The 21,836-nt window shown below is 45.3% G+C and overlaps 1 long non-coding RNA gene across 1 annotated transcript; it reads left to right on the plus strand.

Annotated features, from left to right (window-relative positions):
* Positions 1-805: 805 nt before the first annotated feature.
* LOC124297095 (uncharacterized) lies at positions 806-1,531 on the plus strand. The gene is made up of 3 exons (XR_006906523.1): positions 806-967; positions 1,060-1,161; positions 1,243-1,531. It is a non-coding gene; the product is annotated as an uncharacterized LOC124297095 (long non-coding RNA).
* Positions 1,532-21,836: the final 20,305 nt, after the last annotated feature.

Genomic DNA, 21,836 nt, shown 5'->3' on the forward strand with positions numbered 1-21,836 from the left:
TGTGATTTTCTGCATTCCTCCAGGTTATTTTCGAGTGAAATCTTCCGTATTAAAAGAGGGGGGTCTCGGTTTTTCTTTAATTGTGCACACTGTTTACACTCTGGCATTACTTCGCAGGGTCTTCGAGAGAGAGCATCGGCGTTTCCATGATGAATTCCTGCTCGATGACGAATGTCAAAATCGTACTGTCCGAGTCTTTCTAACCGTCTAGCTACCTGACCTTCAGGGGATTTCAACGAAAGTAACCACCTAAGAGAAGCATGGTCTGTTCGTATCAAAAATCTCCTACCGTACAGATAATGATGAAAATAAACTACGGTCTTAACAACAGCTAAAAGTTCTCTACGATTGACACAATAATTCCTCTCAGTTTTACTCAAAACTCTGCTGAAATAGCTTATCACTCTCTCCTGACCTCTCTGAATTTGTGACAGAACCCTGCCTATTCCTGAAAGAGAGGCATCCGTATCCAAAATAAAAGGAAGTTCGACCTCTGGATAAGCTAAAATCGGCGAAGAAATAAGATTTTCTTTTAATTGCTTGAAAGCCTCTTCGCATTCCGCGGTCCAGTCAAAAGGAATCTTGATTCCGATTAAATGATGGAGAGGTTTAGCTATATTAGCGAAACCTTTTACAAATCTTCTGTACTAAGTACAGACGCCTAAAAAGCTTTGAATTTGTTCTTTATTCTTAGGTGTCGGCCAAGAAGAAACCTTGATTTTGGATGGGTCGTTCTTCACACCTTGTGTTGAGACGATATGTCCGAGGAAGCCTACTTCTTTTCTGGAACAAATGGCATTTTTTCGGGCTCATTTTTAGGCCTGCTTGCTTCAGCCTGGCGAAAACTTGTTTGAGATTCTGAACTTCTTCTTCAAAGTTCTTGCCAAAGACGATTATATCGTCTGAATAAACGAGGCATATTTTGCTAGTGAGCCCATGGAGAACAGCCTTCATCATTCGTTCAAAGGTAGCCGGGGTATTACTTGAGCCAAAAGGCATTACCTTGAACTGCCATAATCCTCCTAAACCTGTGACAAAAGCTGTTTATTCTTTGTCTAGAGGATCCATTTCGACCTGCCAGTATCCACTCTGAAGATCTATGATGCTGAACCAATTTGCACTAGCTATCAGGTCGAGTGTCTCGTCGATTCTGGGTAGAGGGTAAGAATCTTTCTTCGTTATGTCGTTCAGCTTCCTGTAATCGATGCAAAATAGTTAGGATCCGTCCTTTTTATTAACAAGGACGATTGGTGAGGCCCAGGGACTAGACGATGGTTCGATCACGTCATTCGTTAGCATGTTTTCCACAAGCTTCTTCGCCTCTTCCCGAGCGTTGAGAGCGAGTCTTCGAGGAGCCTGTTTTATCGGTGAATTCTCTCCAACGTCGATCTTGTGCTTGACGGAAGTACATCGGCCCTCATCACCACTATCTTTGGCGAAAGAATCTATAAACTCTAGCAAAAGAGATTTAGACGATTCCAACTGAGCTAGATTTAATGAAATCGAAGATTTATCAACAAGGCCCTGTAAATATGAAGGAAAGTGTTGTTGAAAATCATCCTCTGAAAGTTCCATTTCCCGAATTCTAGGAGGAGTCCAATAAATTCCATTCCTATTTGTACAAAGAGCTATTTCGCGATTGTTTGAAGCTAGTGAATTTCTCTTAGTCGAGATGACACAGTTATGAGCTGTAAGAAAGTCTATTCCCAAAATACCTTCATCCTCTATATCTGCTATAAAAACCTTACGTGGAGAGTCGATACACCCAAAAAGGTTATCTTGTCTCAAAACTGGGGTCGTCTCTCCTGTGGCTGTTCGCAGGGATAAAGAGGGAACAATCTGGTCATCGTATTCAAAGAGATCTGATCGAACTACGGTCACCTCCGCGCCGGTATCTATTACCCAAAGACAATCGACGCCATTTACAGTACCGCGCGCATAAAGACCAGACTGTCGTAGACTCCTAATTAAAAACTGTTCTCTGAGTGGGCTTTCACTTTTAAGAATCTGCGATGATTTTCGCCCCGACAAATCATCCAAAATTAGTTTTTTGGATGAGTTTCTGTTGAACAGCTCGACTGAAAATTTGCTTCCCTAATATCTATATCTTTTTTCCGCCAGTTATAGGAATTCGGATTCGATTTTTGCATCGGCTCTCCAGTAATTTTCTTAAGCAGAAGACAATGGTTGGCGTCATGTCCAACTTTCTTATAAAATAAACAAGACAAGCCAGTTTGATTTGTCATGACCGCGCTTTTAATGTCACGTTTGTTTTTCTGGTCTTGAAAAGAACCACGATTTCTTTGTTTAAAATTATTATTATCATTTTTATTTCTGTAATTTTGAGGCTTTGTCTTTTCCGAGTGCTCAAAACTTCGTCTTTTTGAGGTGTTTTTGGACATCGCAATCCGGCGAAGCTTATTTTTCCCAAAATATTGCTTACGCATACCCTCCACCTCAAGGGCTTTGGCCGTTGCCTCTCGCAGAGAAGTGAAACCCGATGTCCCAACGGCCATTTTGATTTCCGGATCACTAATGCGTTTAGGAAAGCTTGGATCGCTAATAAATTACGAGACGGCTCGTGATCTAGCAAAGCTACACGAGAAAGCCGTTCAATATCTTGGCTAAGTGAGGCGAGGTCTCCGTCTCGTCCCTGTCTTCTGATCTGTCATTGAGCCGTGTACAGTTTCGTCAGATGGTCATTTCCGTATCTCAATTTAGGCGCGGAACTAAGTTTATCATAATCGGAAATTTCTCCTTCTGACAATGCTGTCAATACATTCTGTTCGCTATTTGATAGCTAGTAGTTCGACCGAACCGCGTGGAAGGTGTGGGTCGCTGAAGTCAAGGATGAGTTTGTTTTTATTTTTGAGTTTATTTTACATCTTATTTATTTTATTTACATATGTACAAGTTAGAGTGAAGGTTGCCACGTGATAATAGGAGAGGTTTTTGTCCTTTTGAATTGTGGTGGAGGCTGCAGCGAGGATGTCGGGCGTCGAGGGGGGTCAGTCTCAGTCCTTGGTGGTGGCGTGTACCGGCTCTCTGGAGAGCTTGGCGGTGTCGGGGGACGGCGGTTCTCAGTCGTCTTTACTGGAGACTCCCACTCACTGTCGGTCGTCTGGGTGGCAGTTGACACGAAGGAGCGCTGCGGCTCGTGAAACGGGGAAACTGGAGCCGGGATGCGTCTGTAGTAGCTAGGTGATGTTAGTCGAGCTCTCCGTACATCCCACAAGGAAAGTAATACAACTGGAGGTCTGGTGAGAGGCCGTGACGGGATATCGATAGGGTGCAGTACCCAAGGAGCACGAGGGTTCGAAGCTGCTGTGTTTGTATGTGGGCTGACCGCAGCCAGATAAACAGGATCCGTTATGCAATCAGTCTGCTGTCCGGTCTGTCTTCGAACGTGTCGTCGTAGCGTCAGTCAAACGTCGTAGTGTCGTAACGTCGGCGTAGCGTTGAAGCGTAGGTAAGGCGTGGCGTTGTAGCGTCAGCGTCAGTAAGGTTGGTCAGGACGAGGTGAACCCGAAGTGTCCTGCCGATCGGTCTGATCGGTCGTCTCTTATTGCAGCCTCGGTTGGTCCTTGGCAGCGGGAGACCACGTTGGTTGATTACGCAACGCGCTCGGCTGCGTGGGTGGCGTGAGCGGCGCGCGTGACGTCACACTTTCTTCTGGGTCGCGTGATTAGAAAGTGTGAAAGGCTGGTTGCCTCGCGTGGGTTGGAAGGCGCGCGACCAACGAGTTGCGTTCATAATGTTGTTGTGAACAATATGGATTCGCGAGTTTGATTATCAAGCCAAAATTGTAGATATAGAATAATTCTATATAATTATAGAATAATAATTATATATATATTGTAACGTGGCATTTCAATTAGGCCTGCCCGTTACAAGGTACTCCCTGAACCCTGGGCGGAATCGCGGGATAAGGGTTCGGGAATCGAGTCGCGAAATAATCAGAGAGAGAGAGCGCCAGAACTGGAGTCACGCACCCGGGCTTCGACAGGGACGAAATAGCGAAGTAAGAATAAGATATTGCAGGCTTTTGTTTTTATTTTTTCTTTCGAGTACACCGTCCACCATCCAGCGACCAACTCCGACGCCGAAGAGATTTCGAGGCAAGGCGAAACCGCGGAGATCTCGCGGGAAGGATACCGAGGCTGCGGAGGGGGAGACAACGCAGATCCCTGCAGCGCGGGAATCCAAGGCGGACGCGATTCCCGCTGGCGGCCGGCGCGCCGCAGCCTCCCCGCTCGCCCCGCCAACGCTCAACCGAGGCAACCGCGAGAGACCAGGTAGTGACGAGAGAGCACCACCCCGCCCAACCCCAGGACGCCGTAGAGCTGCGCGGGAGACGACATCGCGATCTAGCCCGAAGTTCCGCGCCGCGTAGCGACGACAGGTGCGCGGCAAGTTGCGCAATCCCCAAAATCGATGACAGATCGATTGTTGCGCATTCTTAGGGTGATGACGTCACAAAGGATTAGCGGGACGAGATCGGCGTTGCGACCATCCGAGATCACTCTAGTTCTGGCGGTTAGCTGAAGCTCTAGCACACTGTGACAGTTGCGTTTTGTTTCGTGGGTTTCTGGGAATTAGTGTGGTTGCGAGTTAAGATGACCGGGAAAAATCACGAGGGAGTGGGCGAGTTCATCGCTTGGATGTGGAGCGGTAAGCGCTGTTAACCTTCTTGCGAGAGAATCTCGAGAGATAATTAGTGTAGGCTTGCCGAGGACGGATAGCCAGTGAGGATTGGCGTTAGCGACTGTACTCGAGATTCTTTAGCCGATACATCTGCTTGGTAACCGTAGCCTGAGTTGCGCGTAAGGAAGTAGCGTTAATTTCGGGTGACCGAGGAGATCGAGTCGAGTCACGGGTTGAGCCGAGACATTATTGCCTCGAGTTTGAGTGTAACTGAATTCCGTTACACGGGGTCATTTTAACTTCATTCGATACAGCCTCAGTTCTCGTATAGGTCGCGAGCAGTCTCACGGGGAGCATTCGAATTCGCGACCGCGTCCCGCCGTCGCAGAGAAAGCGGAGCTCGGGTGCGCGCTAGTAAAAAGATTCTTTGGTGGAGGATAGTCGTGGGTGACGCTACGAGCCTCGTTTCCGTTTGGTTTTTTTTGCATAATCCGTTAGTATTAAGTTGGCGATTAGCGCCATTCTGTAGAGGACGATCGCGAGCAGCACATCGGGTCCTATTTTGTTTTTGGTTTTTTTTTTTGTGTGTAAATTAGCGGTCACGATTAGTATAGAGACTAGCGCACGTAGGCCGTAGAGGTCTTCCGGATCCCTTCATTTTTTTATTGATTATTTTGTTTGCTCGTTCCTTTTTTTTTAGCTAAGCGTTTGCATTTGGGATTGCGAGGACAAACTTTCGCAGTATTGTTATTATTTTTATTTTTTTTTTTGTATTATCGCTATTTTGAAATATATTGTCTAATTTTATTGCTGCTTTGTGAAATAACTTGTTGGCGTACGTGTGGCGTATCTCTCTCTACCCAAAAATTACCCCTCCCCTCGCCGCGGTACTGAGCTGCCGAGCATATGGTCGCGGTATATCGTATTACCGACTTCGAGGCGTGTTGATCACGCCAGGCGCCCAACAAATTTCGCGGTATTATTTCAGGTTCAGGGGACATCGTGGACGCCGAATTATTGTGCACGTGGTAAGTTCTCGGTCATCTTCTCCGAGTGACCGAGGAGCGGGAAAAATCCACGTCACAATATATATCGTAACCAATTTTTGGCGTTGAGGGTAAAAACGAAGAAATGAGATAATTAGTTACCCTACGGCGCAGTCACTAACCTGAATAATTAGATATAGAGAGATAAGAAAAGGGAAAGATATGATTGTTGGGCACCAGACGCACATGTGTCAAAGAGAATAGATAATTAGAGAAAAAGATAAAGGTGAAGGTGAAGGTAATAGGTAAAGGTAAGGTCAGGTTCTACGACGGTTTTGCACAGCTTGCTCAGTATAGACAAGATAATGGTAGAGGGGCGGGGTCGAATCCAATAGATAAAATAAGAAACAGGTGAAGCAGAAATAGTATCGAATATTCTGATTAAGAAGCGATAAATTTTAATAACAAGCAAATAACTGAAGAGATTGAGGTACAATTAAGATAGATACGATAATTAACAATATTTACAGCCAGTGAAAAGTTAAGCGAGAGATTTAATAATTAACGGAACGTTTTCCGAATAAGCGCGAGGTATGCGTAGGCTCGCGATACTATGATTCGAGGTAATAACTAACACGGTTTTATAATGAATATTCAGATCAGAAAAAGATATACGGTACTTAAATTAAGCATGGATCAAGTGAACCATAAAGTATAAGAAGCTATTATAAGACACATGCGAAATACAGAAATCGTAATAGTTATCACATTACCAGAATTATCAAAAATATGCAAAGACGGGGAATTATGAATTACAAGGTAAATTCAAGGCAACAGGTCAAATAGAAAATTATTATAAAATATAGGTACTAACAGATAATACGTAGTCTCTAGTTTGCGGTAAGCGCGAGAAGAAAGAAAGGTAATACGCGGTACGATAAAAGATAATTCAAGATAAGGCAAATAATATTCCAGAAAATTAATATGCAACCTACGACAAACCAAAGAGACTACGGACAACTACGATCAGCGATATTAGCGAAGAAAATAATGAAAAAGACGTTATGCGATACGGCACAATACTCCGATGTCAAATGAACGACGAGCAGCGGGACCCCGCGGCGATGTAAGGTCGCTCACGCGGTACACTCACTAAGATACGATAGTCAACGATAATAGGTAAAGAGACAGATAGAAACTAATCAGAGAAAAAATAACAAAATAGCAATGCTCAGGTAATGTGATAACTATTACGATTTCTGTATTTCGCATGTGTCTTATAATAGCTTCTTATACTTTATGGTTCACTTGATCCATGCTTAATTTAAGTACCGTATATCTTTTTCTGATCTGAATATTCATTATAAAACCGTGTTAGTTATTACCTCGAATCATAGTATCGCGAGCCTACGCATACCTCGCGCTTATTCGGAAAACGTTCCGTTAATTATTAAATCTCTCGCTTAACTTTTCACTGGCTGTAAATATTGTTAATTATCGTATCTATCTTAATTGTACCTCAATCTCTTCAGTTATTTGCATGTTATTAAAATTTATCGCTTCTTAATCAGAATATTCGATACTATTTCTGCTTCACCTGTTTCTTATTTTATCTATTGGATTCGACCCCGCCCCTCTACCATTATCTTGTCTATACTGAGCTAAGATAAAAATTGATCCTTCAACGGAACGCGCTGCTAGACAGCGATATTAGACATTCAAATATTCCAGAAAAGAAAGATAATAAAATAAAGCAATAGTCACTACAATGCGTAAGTAATAGTCAACCAGTCGCGAAGTTACTTGCAATAAGACAGAGAAAGGGACAAGATAAGAGATAAGAGAGAATAAGGTACGAGCCCAGGTGGCTCAAGCAGACCAACTGCAAGATAAAGAGAAAAGATACGAGCCCAATTGGCTCAAGCAGACCAACTGCAAGGTGAAGAGAGAAAGAGATAAAGGTTGTAACCAATATTTTTGAAGGTAAAAAACGATATAACGATAATTGGTTACCCTACGGCGCAGTCGCTAACCTAAATAATTAGATAGAGAGAGATACTAAGGGAGAAAGATACAATTGTTGGGCGCCAGACGCACATGCGTCAAAAATAGATGATTAGAGAAAAAGACAAAGGTAAAGGTAAAGGTAATAGATAAAGGTAAGGTCAGGTTCTACGACGGTTTTGCACAGTTCGCTCAGAGAGACAAGATAATGGTAGAGGGGCGGAGTCGAATCCAATAGATAAAATAAGAAACAGGTGAAGCAGGAATAATATCAAATATATTAAACAAGAAGCGATAAGTTTACTGACAAGCAAGTAGCTGAAGAGTTTGCGATACAAGTACGATAAATGCGATAATTAACAATATTTACAGCCAGAGAAAGGTTAAGCGAGAGAGTAAACAAATAATCGGAACGTTTTCCAAATAAGTGGGAAATATGCGCAAGCTCGCGATACTAACTGTAATGATTAACACGGTTTTATGATAGATAGGCAGAACAGAAAAAGATATACTGTACTTAAATTAAGCGGTAAGCAAATAAATCATAAAATATGAGAAGCGATTATAAACACATGCGAAATACAACAATTGTAATAGTTATCACATTACCAGAATGATCAGAAATAGGCAGACAGGGAATTATGAATTACAAGGTAAATTCAAGCGACAGGTCAAATAGAGAATTATCATAAAATATAGAGAATAACAGATAATACGTAGTCTATAGTTTGCGGTAAGTGCGAGAGAAAGAGAGATAATATTCGGTACGATAAAAGGCAATTCAAGATAAGACAAACAATATTCAAGATAATTAATATGCAACGTACGGCAAACCAAATAGACTACGGACAACTACGATCAACGATATTAGCGAAGAAAATAGTGAAAAAGATGTTATGCGATACGGCACAATACTCCAATGTCAAATGAACGACGAGCGGGACCGCGCAGCGATATAAGATCGCTCCCGCGGTACACTCACTAAGATACGATAATCAACGATAATAGGTAAAGAGACAGATAGAAACTAATCAGAGAAAATATAACAAAATAGCAATGCTCAGTAGCTAAGATAAAAATTGATCCTTCAACGGAACGCGCTGCTAGACAGCGATATTGGACATTCAAATATTCCAGAAGAGAAAGATAATAAAATAAAAAATAGTCACTACAATGCGTAAGTAATAATCAACCAGTCGCGAAGTTACTTGCAATAAGGCAGAAAAAGGGACAAGATAAGAGATAAGAGAGAATAAGGTACGAGCCCAGGTGGCTCAAGCAGACCAACTGCAAGATAAAGAGAAAAGATACGAGCCCAATTGGCTCAAGCAGACCAACTGCAAGGTAAAGAGAGAAAGAGGTAAAGGTAAAGGTACGATATATTGCAAGTAATCTCGTGGCTTCACAAAATAGAAAAGGAACCTCACTTACGTGAAAGAAGATAGAAATTGGTATAGAATGCGATATAGATGCGATACAATAGGTACGACGAACTTTGGTAGCGATAATAAGAACACGTCTGTTGGTATCAGTAACTGCACGTAGAGTGACGAGATGAGCGATGATCCTGATTTTCGTCGAGCTGCTGTCACGTGATTCTTCCTCAAATTGGCGGTATTTTAATTGGACCAGCAGGTCGCGTAGGCCTGGTCCATGGGTAGGCGGCGATAATCCCTCGCCGCTTGATTTTCTTTTCCTTCGACGACAGGTATCGAGGTATCGAGGTATCGGGACGTCGGAAGGTGGTTAGAGATGTTTTCCTTCAGCTATGCGGTATCGTTGGTGAGAGGGGGGGGGGGTCGTACTGCTCATGTCTTGCGATATTGAGGTGTGCGGCAATGTTACGTCACCGGTCTCCTGGACTTGCGACAGACTGTAACTCACTCCTTGCTTTACTGGTACTCCCCGTTGTAGCTATTTCGTCGGCGCTGCATCCCGGCCCTCGCTCATCGAAGCCCTCATGCCGGAACGATCTGGTGGTGATGGCCCTCAACCCGGATCCCCACACTAGATCCACCAGATCCACGTGGTCAGCATATCATTAGCCTATTCCACGCCGCAGTCCTTCGATAAGACGGTTCGTGAAGAGAAAACCGTCTTCTATTGGATAGTCAACGACTTAGTAGATGTTAGGGTCGGTTCAGCTCCAGGCTGATAAGTATCGTCGACGGGAGGCTTTGTTGTGTTTTTGACGCACAGCCCTGTACGCCGCCTGACGATGCATCCGAGTGGTAGAAGCATTCGTTCGTGGTTCGGCTCCTGGCCGATAAGTCTCAAATAGTTGGTGGTGCTGTTGTGCATCACGCACGATCCTGTTCGACAACTAGATAGGCATCCATCGGGAGTGGTTTCAGCGGTATTCGTTCGTCTGTAGTCGGTGGTGTTGATGTTGAGCTGGTACGTGACTCCTGTCAGACAGTGTCCTGGTATCTTGGCGCGAAGGTCTCGCGGATGGTTCTCGAAGAGCATTACAGAATTAGAAAAAAACATACAATTAGCTTAGTAAAGAGAATTCAACTTAAAGATAATTAGTCGTTCATTTTTGGAGTATTGGCCTCAGACGTGCTTTCGTTATTTTTAGCGATATCTGCACCTAGGGAAATGCGATAATTAAACAAAGTGACGGGGTACGAAATACCACGTCACAACTCCCCCCTCCTTACGGAGGACCGAGGAGGTCCTTTGCCATTCGGAAACCATTATGTTGACTACTTACTTTTGCATGTGACTAGATGGCCGTTACAGACGTTAGAGATAGTTGCGATAGATAGGATTGAAATTGAAAATCCGTGCGATACTTGACTTAGTTGAGAGACTTTGGAGTACGGCTTGCTGACTCTTGGCGAAACATAGTTTTCCAAGTTCTATTATTGACCTGATCGGTTGTGAGTGAAGGAAGCGAAAAAATGAGCTAAATTTTTGCGAGAAGGTAGAAAGGTGATTGATTTGATTGCTTGGTTGAGGGGTGTTGTTGTAGAGGAGTTCAGACAATTTATGCGGTATAGAGCGATATTGAAATATTGGCCTCATGTAAGGTGTTATTCTGGATAAAGCGACCAAAAAAAAATTTGTAAGCGTTACTTTTAAGATAATTGCGACAAAAAGGAGTTTTGACTCCAAGTTTAGAATTTCAAAAGCCTAGCGGCAAAAAAAAAAAAGAAAGGGAACAATTTTGCGGTAAAAAAAAAATATGCGACAAGGAAAAATTGCGATAATAAAAAAATTGCGATAAATAAAAAAAAATGTTTGCGGTACAAACAAAAAAAAACGGTAACCTTGGCGAGAGGCTGCGATATGAATTTAAAGGGGAAGAAATGAATATTAACGAAAAAAAAAAAAAATGTTTGCGAGAAAAAGAAAAATGTAGCCTTAGCGATAGGTTCTTGCGGTAAGAAAAAAAAATTTTGCGGTAATAATGAAATTGCGGTAATAAAAAAAAATTCAGAAAGAAAGAAAAAAAAAATTACGGTAATAAAAATTGCGGTAATAAAAAAAAAATGAAACGAACATTAGCGAAAGAAAAAGAAAGTTTGCGGTACGGAAGATAAGAAAAACGGCCCTAAAATAAACGAAAATCGCGGTAGACGGGGCCGCCGTCGCGCCGGGTCCAATAGACATCCGGCTCCCCCGGTGGCGGTGGGGAGGTGCCCCGTTCCCTACTGAGCACTTCGGGTGGCGGGTGGCACTCCGGGCACTCCGGGTGCAAATAGCCGTGAACGCCGCACTTGTAACAAGCCCGGTCCTCGGGCACCCTATCCGCACACGCCGACACCCGGTGGCCGTATTGCTGGCAGATCCAGCACGAGCCGTACGGGGATCTGCCACCGACCACCGGCCGCGGGTACCTCGGCCTCACCGGTGAGATCGCGGTTGGTGCTGGCCGGGGGTTGGTACTTGCCGTCCGGGGTGCGGTTCTCTCCCGGTGGTGGTGCTCGGGTGGGGTGGAGGCCCGTTTCACCCCCGTTGTCGGAAGATGGTTGGTAACGATGACCCTGGTCTCGTGGGTCTGGGTCCCTGCTGACCGCGTCTCGCACCGGATGGTTGGGTGCTCCGCCTGAGTCGCGACGTCGTTCCACCCGAGGCCGTTACCGGCCTGGGTACCCCGGGTGCTGTCGTCCGGGTGCGGGTGGATGATAGCGGCCTGTCGTAGAGCCCGGTACCTTTCCGCCCGGTCCTCCTGGACCTCCAGGGCGGCGGTCGTCAGGTCCAACCAGAAGGCCGGATGTTGGCGCCTCAGCTGCTGTAGCAGCGGCTGGTGGCGAGCCAGCCTGGCCCAGCCCCTGGGTTCGGCTTCCGTCTCGGGGAACTGGGGTTCCTCGAACTCCCCCTCCGTCCCGCTGGAGTCGCTCATGCTCGAGTCGGTTGCGATATGGGTGGTTGCGGTATAAAAGATTGGTGCGAGGAGTTTTTGCAGTATCTGCGAAAGTCAAGTCTAATTGTTACGATATGCCTTTAAATGCCCAATATGGGTTTTCCCAATCAGCTTGTTGCTAACTGCGTCGCTGAGTTCAACGACTACAGGGGAGATGGTTTTGGTAATGCGATATGGTCCATGGAATTTCTTAGCCAGTTTGGCGCTGTAATTTTGAGCAGCCGAAGAGAGAGTATGTTGGCGTTTCAATACTAGTTCTCCCACGGAGTACGGCTGGGTCCGATGACGGCGATTGTAATAACTGGCTTGTCGTTCAAACGCGTTAGCCAGGTTTTCGGCGACCCATTCCCGTAACAGTTGGAGGCGTTCCATACGCTCCTTCCAGAGCTCGGGACTCTGTCTTTCCACTTGTACGCCGCCGCTGGCTGTTCGCCGAAGGGAGTTTATTGGAACTGGTGTCCGACCGAGATTGAAGAACGCTGGACTCGTTTGGGCGGAAGTATGATATGCGGTATTGTAAGCGAAACGGAAGTCGGGGAGGTGTAGGTCCCACTCACGGTGTTCTTGCTCGAGGAAAGCGATAATCATGGTTTTTAACACGCGGTTGACTCGTTCTACGGGATTTGCTTGAGGGTGATATGGTGGCGTCGTCGCGTGGGTTACGTGGTAGGTATCGGCAAGTTCTTTTATGGATTTGTTTACGAATTCGGTGCCATTGTCAGTCAGTAGTACTTGGGGGGTGCCCCAGCGTGACGCGATTGAATCGGTGAAGGCGTCACTAATATTACGACCGGTAGCCTTCCGCAAAGGACAAATCTCGACCCATTTCGTAAACAGGTCCTGGAAGACAAGGAGATAGGCGTAGCCCGAGCGACTGGGAGGGAACGGACCCATTATGTCGGCGGCGACTACTGTCCACGGTTGTTCGATGACCCTACGTCCCATTAAACCTGCTGGGGCCCGTTGGTCAACCTTGCTTCGCTGACAGGCGTCACAACGCTGGAGGTGTCGGACCATGTCGTGATACATTTTAGGCCAATAGTATGCGAGAGCTAACCTGCGGTAAGACTTGTCAACACCTAGGTGACCGGCTTGGGGGTCACTATGTGCCTCTTGCAAGGCGCGAGAATGAAGATTTGCGGGTAAGACTAGTTTCCAAGCATCTAAATCCTGAACTAGGGTACCGATTATTGGATCTTCGCGATAAAAATATAACTTATCCCCATCTATTTTCCACGCGGAAATTTTTTAGATTGCGATATTACTTCGGCTCGACGACGATCGTACCGGGGGTCATCCGACGGTATTATAACGGCGGCTACTTCGGGGATGCGGGATAGTGCGTCAGGAACTACGTTTAGCGCACCTTTACGGTGGATGATTTCGAAATCATAACTAAGTAGCTCGAGAGCCCAACGGGCCAATCTTCCCGTGGGGTTTTTGAGATTATGGAGCCACCTTAGACTACTATGATCGGTAATGACGGTAAAATGGTAGCCCTCAATGTAAGCGCGATATTTCTGTATGGCCTATAACACGGCGAGACATTCCAGTTCGGTCACTGAATATTTTCTTTCGGCGTCCGATAGGGTTCGACTGGCATACGCGATAACACGCTTCGCGCCATCTTGAGTCTGGGTTAATACTGCCCCGATTCCGACATTACTAGCATCCGTGTGTAAGACAAAAGGTACTTCAAAATTCGGGTAGGCTAAGGTTGGTGCGGTAGTTAAATGAGTTCGAATTTCATCGAATGCGGTATTTTGTTCCTGATCCCAAATCCAGTCCTGAGATTTCTTTAAAAGTCTAGTTAACGGTTCGGTAATTGAAGCAAACTTGGGAATAAAGCGACGATACCAAGATGCCATTCCTAAAAAGCGTCGGACTAATTTGACGTTAGTCAGTACTGGATAATTAACTACAGGCGAGACTTTATCCGGATCTATTTGCAAGTCGTGTTCATTTACGAGAAAACCGAGGTACTTGACCTCCGAGCGACAAAACTTACCCTTTTCAGGGTTGACGGTTAATCCTGCGGAATGAATGACGTGTAAGACATGTTTGAGCCAGTGAAGGTGCTCGTCAAAAGTTTTAGTAGCTATTATTATATCATCCAGGTACGCAAACGCATGTGGATCCATATCCGGTCCTATTAATCTATCTAATAGCCTCTGAAACGTGGCCGGCGCTCCGGTTAGGCCAAAAGGCATCCCAGTGAAATGAAATAGTCCTTTCCCGGGGACTATGAATGCGGTAATTTCACGACTGTCTTCGGTAAGCGGGATTTGATAATACGCTTGGCTAAGGTCGATGGTCGAGATATTGCGAGCTGAACGAAGCTTGTCTAGGATACTGTCCATTCTAGGCAGAGGGTACGCGTCTTTCTTAGATACCTGATTGACTTTGCGGAAATCTATGCAGAAGCGATAAGAACCATTTGGCTTCTTTACCATTACTATGGGGCTAGCCCATGCGCTATGAGAAGGTTCGATGATACCGGCTGCTAGCATTTTGTCTACCTCTTCGTCTATAGCCTCCTGTATTTTAGGCGATACGCGGTAAGATCTCTGGCGGATCGCGAGAGCGTTCTCTACGTCAATTCGATGGGAAGTGAGCTTGGTTACTCCAATGTGTTCAGGCATAGGCGGTATTTCGGACTTCATAAAGTCTGCTAATTTGAGATTTTGCTGTTCCGATAAGGTGACTAAACCATTGCAACAAGGATTGGCAGCTACGCGTGGATCATGATCGAATGTATAAATACGCTTAAGGTCATCCTGGAAACGCCAGGTCAATGCGGCAAAATTCACTACGATCCCGAATATCCGAATGAAGTCTAACCCAATGATACAAGAGAAGCTAAGACTGGGCACTAGACGAGCGGGAATATTATGGTAAACCCCTCGTAGCATGACCGGTAAGTCCACCTCACCGGTAATCTGTGCCTCCTGACCGGCGGCCATTTTGACCGGACCTAAGAGAGACGGTAAAATTGGAAGATTTAAAGCGGTAACTAGCAATATAGCCTCTGGGCCAAGAAAGGTGCGAGAAGAGCCACAATCAAATAGTGCTGCGACTGGTTGCGATAAAATTTCGAAGTTGAGAAACAATAGCGGCATTCTAGCGGGCGCTTGGATCGGATTACAAAAATCTAACGATTCGGGTGACGGAGGGGTTTCCGCGGTTCCCCGTTCGTGCGGCTCCATCACTGGTTTCCCGCACACCGATTCGGGCACGTCACCTTAGTATATCCGACTTTGCCACATCGGAAACAGTATAGACCGGTCGCGGGTTCGGGACAATTCGCATATCGGTGACCGGGTTTTCTACACCTGTAGCAGATCAGCTTATCTTTCGGGCTCGGCAGAAAGGGGTTACCGGCGAACTCAGGAGAGTTATTCGCGATGCCCGCGGTATCCGTCTGAGCCGTGGTAGCGGTAGGAGTGGTTAGCGCACTGGTATCGTTTCGGCTATTGAATCGCGGGGTCTTAGCACGCGGTGGTGCACTTCGACCGTTGGGTCGGTTACCCTGTGTCCCACGATTAGGTGTTGATCGAGCGAATTGGGTCGCGTTGGCCAGTTCCGTCTCGGGTTCCGGGCCTTCCTCGAAAAAGTTAATTGCTGCGAAATTATTGCGAGAAGGTCTTGGGTTTCTTTGCCCGCGGTAAGCTAATTCGGGTAGTACCGATCGTTCCGGGGTTGGCGGTGCTTGATAATTATTTGCTACGCGGAAGCTGATTTCTATCCGACTCTTAATGCCTTCTAATTGATCGAGGTCCTGTAATTCGTCTCGTCGAATTGCTACCGGTAATCGCGGTAATAAGTTGCGGTATGCGTAATCTAGCTGTTCCTCTTCCGACCACGCGGGCCTCAATCTGTCGAAATACGCTCTCATATATGTTAAATAATCGGCGACTGACTCGAATTCGCCCTGGGTTCGTCTACGAATTTCCTCCCTCAATGCGAACTGCAATTCCGGATTGACAAATCTACGGCCCCACGCGGCCTTAAATTCTGCAAAAGAAAGCCACGCCTCGCGTTTGTTGCGGAACCAATAAATCGTGACACCTGACAAGAAGAAGGGGATGCTATTTAAAATATCCTCGTCGCGAATGTTGATGAGCGATCGGCCCTCGTCTATACGTGCGAGAAATGCTTCGGCGTCCTCGTTACGCGTTCCCGAAAAATTGAGATTCCATTTCCTCATAACTTCGTACGCTGCTAACGCTGTCGGTCTAGACGGTGATGCGAAGTTGCTGTTCATGCTCGGTCGCGGGAAGTTATATTGGCTGTCCTCGAAACCCTGGTTGCGGAAGGCAGGTCTCCGCAGCGGCGGTGCGTCGCGATATTCATAAGGTGGAGAATTCCCTGTGCGGTAGTCAAATGGTTGCGGATTCGCCGGGTGATACTCCCGTGATCTCAACGGCGGCTGCCAAACGGGCGCCGGCTTAGCCGGTGCGTCATTGCCGGGAAGGAATTCTGGCGGTATATTTCGCGTGCTAATTCGGCTAGGTTGTGGTTCCGGTGGCTGCTTCCGAATCGCGCCGGTTGCTGACGTATCGGTGTTACGGTTCGACGGTCGCGTCACGTCACGAATTTCCTCGTCGGTATAAGACGCGGGGTTGATCGGTTGCGTCTGTGTAGGTAACGTCATACTGTCGCTGTCGTCTGTCGGTGTAGCCATATAAACGTCGTCGAGAGCAGGGGGGCCGTCCATGCTTAGGCCGTGTTGTTTACAGTAATTCGTCAGCCGCTGACGACGGACCGGTAATATACCTGCTATTGACAACGAGCGTCCTTCTAACTCGGTGTTTAATTCGGCGTCGGTCAAGGAGTCTACCCACGCCTTAGCGGACGTGTGTATTGACATAAGAAGTATTGACTAGCGATAGGTGACCCGAAGAGAGAGAAATTGCGGTATTGACGGATCATTGAATCGGTTAACTAGCGTGACCCTGTAAAGCCGGAAACTGCGATATAAACAACGGAAGATTATGTTATCCTACCCAAGCCAAAGGTTTCACAATAAATTTTGTTATGCAAGAAGGTTAATATGGTGACCTCGCTGAAGAAACCAAAACACCGCGATCTAGCGAATCGATAACAAGTTTGATTACAACAAGGGATCACCCTGGCCATACACTAGACTGAGCAGTTTATAAGGTCAGGATGTTTAGGTCGTATCGTATTATCCCTGAGTTTTTCTGTTGATATTATTCAAGAGGTACGTCGGTTAACCTCTGCGGTATCCAAGTGTTTTTATGTTCGCGTTAGTTATGGCAGTTATGTTGTGCGATATTTAAATATTTTTCGACCTTGCGTTATGGATGGCGGTTAAGCCGTGCGATATTTAGATAATTTTCGAATTTGCGTTATTGATGGCGGTTAAGCCGTGCGATATTTAGATAATTTTCAGATTTACGTTATTTTTAATTTGGCGATATTCATGCTGTACTCGGTCGCAATGCGAAATTCTTATATTCAAAATTTGGTTTATCTCCAACCTCGGTTGCGGTAATCAATTAATTTAAATATGTTGCTCAATCGTCTGAGTTCCTCGCAATTTTGTCAATTTTTGGGGTTTCTGGGGTTCGTGTTCGGTCTCTTACTTTTCTCTGGTGCTTTGACGGTATACGATATAATTTGCTTCCACCTTTGAATAAGATAATCCCTCTTTATTGCCGTGGCCCCACGTTGGGCGCCATTTTGTAACCAATTTAATTTTAGTAATAATAATAAGTTTGAGGGTAAAACGATAGAACGATAATTGGTTACCCTACGGCGCAGTCACTAACCTAACTAATTAGATACAGAGAGATACTAAGGGAGAAAGATACGATTGTTGGGCGCCAGACGCACATGCGTCAAAAATAGATAATTAGAGAAAAAGACAAAGGTAAAGGTAAAGGTAATAGATAAAGGTAAGGTCAGGTTCTACGACGGTTTTGCACAGTTCGCTCAGAGAGACAAGATAATGGTAGAGGGGCAGAGTCGAATCCAATAGATAAAATAAGAAACAGGTGAAGCAGGAATAATATCAAATATATTAAACAAGAAGCGATAAGTTTAATGACAAGCAAGTAGCTGAAGAGATTGCGATACAATTACGATAAATGCGATAATTAACAATATTTACAGCCAGAGAAAGGTTAAGCGAGAGAGTTAACAAATAACGGAACGTTTTCCGAATAAGCGGGAAATATGCGCACGCTCGCGATACTAAAGGTAACGATTAACACGGTTTTATGATAGATAGGCAGAACAGAAAAAGATATACTGTACTTAAATTAAGCGGTAAGCAAATAAATCATGAAATATGAGAAGCGATTATGAACACATGCGAAATACAACAATTGTAATAGTTATCACATTACCAGAATAATCAGAAATAGGCAGACAGGGAATTATGAATTACAAGGTAAATTCAAGCGACAGGTCAAATAGAGAATTATCATAAAATATAGAGAATAACAGATAATACGTAGTCTATAGTTTGCGGTAAGTGCGAGAGAAAGAGAGATAATATTCGGTACGATAAAGGGCAATTCAAGATAAGACAAACAATATTCAAGATAATTAATATGCAACGTACGGCAAACCAAATAGACTACGGACAACTACGATCAGCGATATTAGCGAAGAAAATAGTGAAAAAGATGTTATGCGATACGGCACAATACTCCAATGTCAAATGAACGACGAGCAGCGGGACCCCGCGGCGATGTGAGGTCGCTCACGCGGTACACTCACTAAGATACGATAGTCAACGATAATAGGTAAAGAGACAGATAGAAACTAATCAGAGAAAAAATAACAAAATAGCAATGCTCAGTAGCTAAGATAAAAATTGATCCTTCAACGGAACGCGCTGCTAGACAGCGATATTAGACATTCAAATATTCCAGAAGAGAAAGATAATAAAATAAAGCAATAGTCACTACAATGCGTAAGTAATAGTCAACCAGTCGCGAAGTTACTTGCAATAAGACAGAGAAAGGGACAAGATAAGAGATAAGAGAGAATAAGGTACGAGCCCAGGTATGGCTCAAGCAGACCAACTGCAAGATAAAGAGAAAAGATACGAGCCCAATTGGCTCAAGCAGACCAACTGCAAGGTAAAGAGAGAAAGAGATAAAGGTAAAGGTACGATATATTGCAAGTAATCTCGTGGCTTCACAAAATAGAAAAGGAACCTCACTTACGTAAAAGAAGATATAACACGTGCGAGAGAATGCGATAAGGTAGCGGTAATTAGCGATGACAAGAACACTTGTATAATTCACGAAAGCTGAATGTAAGATTAATCAAATGCAAAACTGACAATAGAGTTACTAAAAGAGCGGTTACTAAAAGCACGTCTGTTGTTATCAGTAACTGAACGTAGAGTGACGAGATGAGCGATGATCCTGATTTTCGTCGAGCTGCTGTCACGTGATTCTTCCTAAAATTTGCGGTATTTTAATTGGACCAGCAGGTCGCGTGGCCTGGTCCACGGATAGGCGGCAATAATCCGTCGCCGCTTGTTTTTCTTTTCCCTCGACGACAGGTATCGAGGTATCGGGACGTCGGAAGGTGGTTAGAGATGTTTTCCTTCAGCTATGCGGTATCGTTGGTGAGAGGGGGGGGGGGTCGTACTGCTCATGTCTTGCGATATTGAGGTGTGCGGCAATGTTACGTCACCGGTCTCCTGGACTTGCGACAGACTGTAACTCACTCCTTGCTTTACTGGTACTCCCCGTTGTAGCTATTTCGTCGGCGCTGCATCCCGGCCCTCGCTCATCGAAGCCCTCATGCCGGAACGATCTGGTGGTGATGGCCCTCAACCCGGATCCCCACACTAGATCCACCAGATCCACGTGGTCAGCATATCATTAGCCTATTCCACGCCGCAGTCCTTCGATAAGACGGTTCGTGAAGAGAAAACCGTCTTCTATTGGATAGTCAACGACTTAGTAGATGTTAGGGTCGGTTCAGCTCCAGGCTGATAAGTATCGTCGACGGGAGGCTTTGTTGTGTTTTTGACGCACAGCCCTGTACGCCGCCTGACGATGCATCCGAGTGGTAGAAGCATTCGTTCGTGGTTCGGCTCCTGGCCGATAAGTCTCAAATAGTTGGTGGTGCTGTTGTGCATCACGCACGATCCTGTTCGACAACTAGATAGGCATCCATCGGGAGTGGTTTCAGCGGTATTCGTTCGTCTGTAGTCGGTGGTGGTCGATGTTGAGCTGGTACGTGACCCCTGTCAGGCAGTGTCCTGGTATCTTGACGCGAAGGTCTCGCAGATGGTTCTCGTAGAGCATTACAAAATTAGAAAATAACATACAATTAGCTTGGTGAAGAGAATTCAACTTAAAGATAATTAGCCGTTCATTTTTGGAGTATTGGCCTCAGACGTGCTTTCATTATTTTTAGCGATATCTGCACCTAGGGAAATGCGATAATTAAACAAAGTGACGGGGTACGAAATGCCACGTCACAATAGCAAAGGACGATTGCGGTTAGCGCGCGCTTCAGGTCGGATTTTGTTTCTGACTTCAGTTCTATTGTTTACTATCAAGGAGGCGACTAGCGCACGAAGGCTTAAGTTTTCTTATAGAGTCAATTTTTCTCAGGTCTGTTTATTCGATTTTGAATCGCGAAGAGCAAATTCTGAATTATTCTTTTTTCGTTTTTGAATCATCGCTGTCGTTAAATATATGATTTTATCTTATTTTGTTTAATAACGTGTTTTTGTCGAGCTCTTTTCCCAAAAATTACCCCTACCATCTCCGCGGTTCTGAGCTGCCGAGTCAATTGCCGAGGTCTAGCGAAACAACGATTTCGAGGCGTGTTAATCACGCCAGGCGCTCAACAGAATCTCGCGATACCTTTCGTAAGATCCACGTCAGCTGACATCGCGGGTCGCCCAATTATTGTGTACGCGGTAAGTTCTCGGTCATTTTCGCCGAGTGACCGGAGGACGAGAAAAATCCACCTCACAGTGTGTAGTGATGGAAGACGCGTTTCTTACACACTTTTAATTTGATTTTCATTAAAATGAAATGTATCGTCGTCGTTCACTTACCTGCATGAAATTCGTTTCCGTCGTTAGTTTCGCTGGGCCCGCGTAAATGTGGTTATTTTCTGCTGGAGGTTCCATTGCGTAGGTGCGGTACGAATAAATTGCTGTGTCACTAAAAACTTTTTCCAACTCTTTTGCTTGCACAAGTATAAGTCCGTGCAGAGGAATTCAAACGCAAACTTTTTCGGAGCTGACTCGCGAACGAATCGCACGTTAACACAGAATGCAAGTGAAACTGCGATGATGTGTCTAGGACCCAACGAAGCGCAGGCTGAACTGAATGGTCTGAAAATTTGCTCGCACCTTATACATATACGGCGGAGAATGTACCCCCCGATTGCCTTTCACTGTGTTTGGGGTGCTCGGTAGTGTAATAAAATTCGCGGCACCTGAAAAATTGGTCGAACCCATATACCTGACCATGTCTGAAAGTACCCTTGTACCCGCTGCCGCTTCATGTCGCAGTAATCACCCGCGGAGCCGCGTCTCATTATGCCAAGGATTGACGATTCTTCATGCTAGTTCAATGGTCACAGGTGTGATGCAGTGTTACGCGGGACTAAAATGGTTGTAGTGAAAGGCTCCGTAAATCCTAGGCCAAACTCAATCATAGGGAAATCGCCATTATAATTGTGAATACGACAGTAAAACAACCTCAGAGAGGGAACGCTTGAATGGCTGGCGAATGAATCATTTGTCAGAATTTTCGTTTCCGAGTACAGTCCACTCCCTAAATACGACTGGTCATGAGGGTGTAGGGGAGGATATT

This window comes from Neodiprion virginianus, chromosome 2 (genome assembly GCF_021901495.1).
Source record: "Neodiprion virginianus isolate iyNeoVirg1 chromosome 2, iyNeoVirg1.1, whole genome shotgun sequence".
Lineage (NCBI taxonomy): Eukaryota > Metazoa > Arthropoda > Insecta > Hymenoptera > Diprionidae > Neodiprion > Neodiprion virginianus.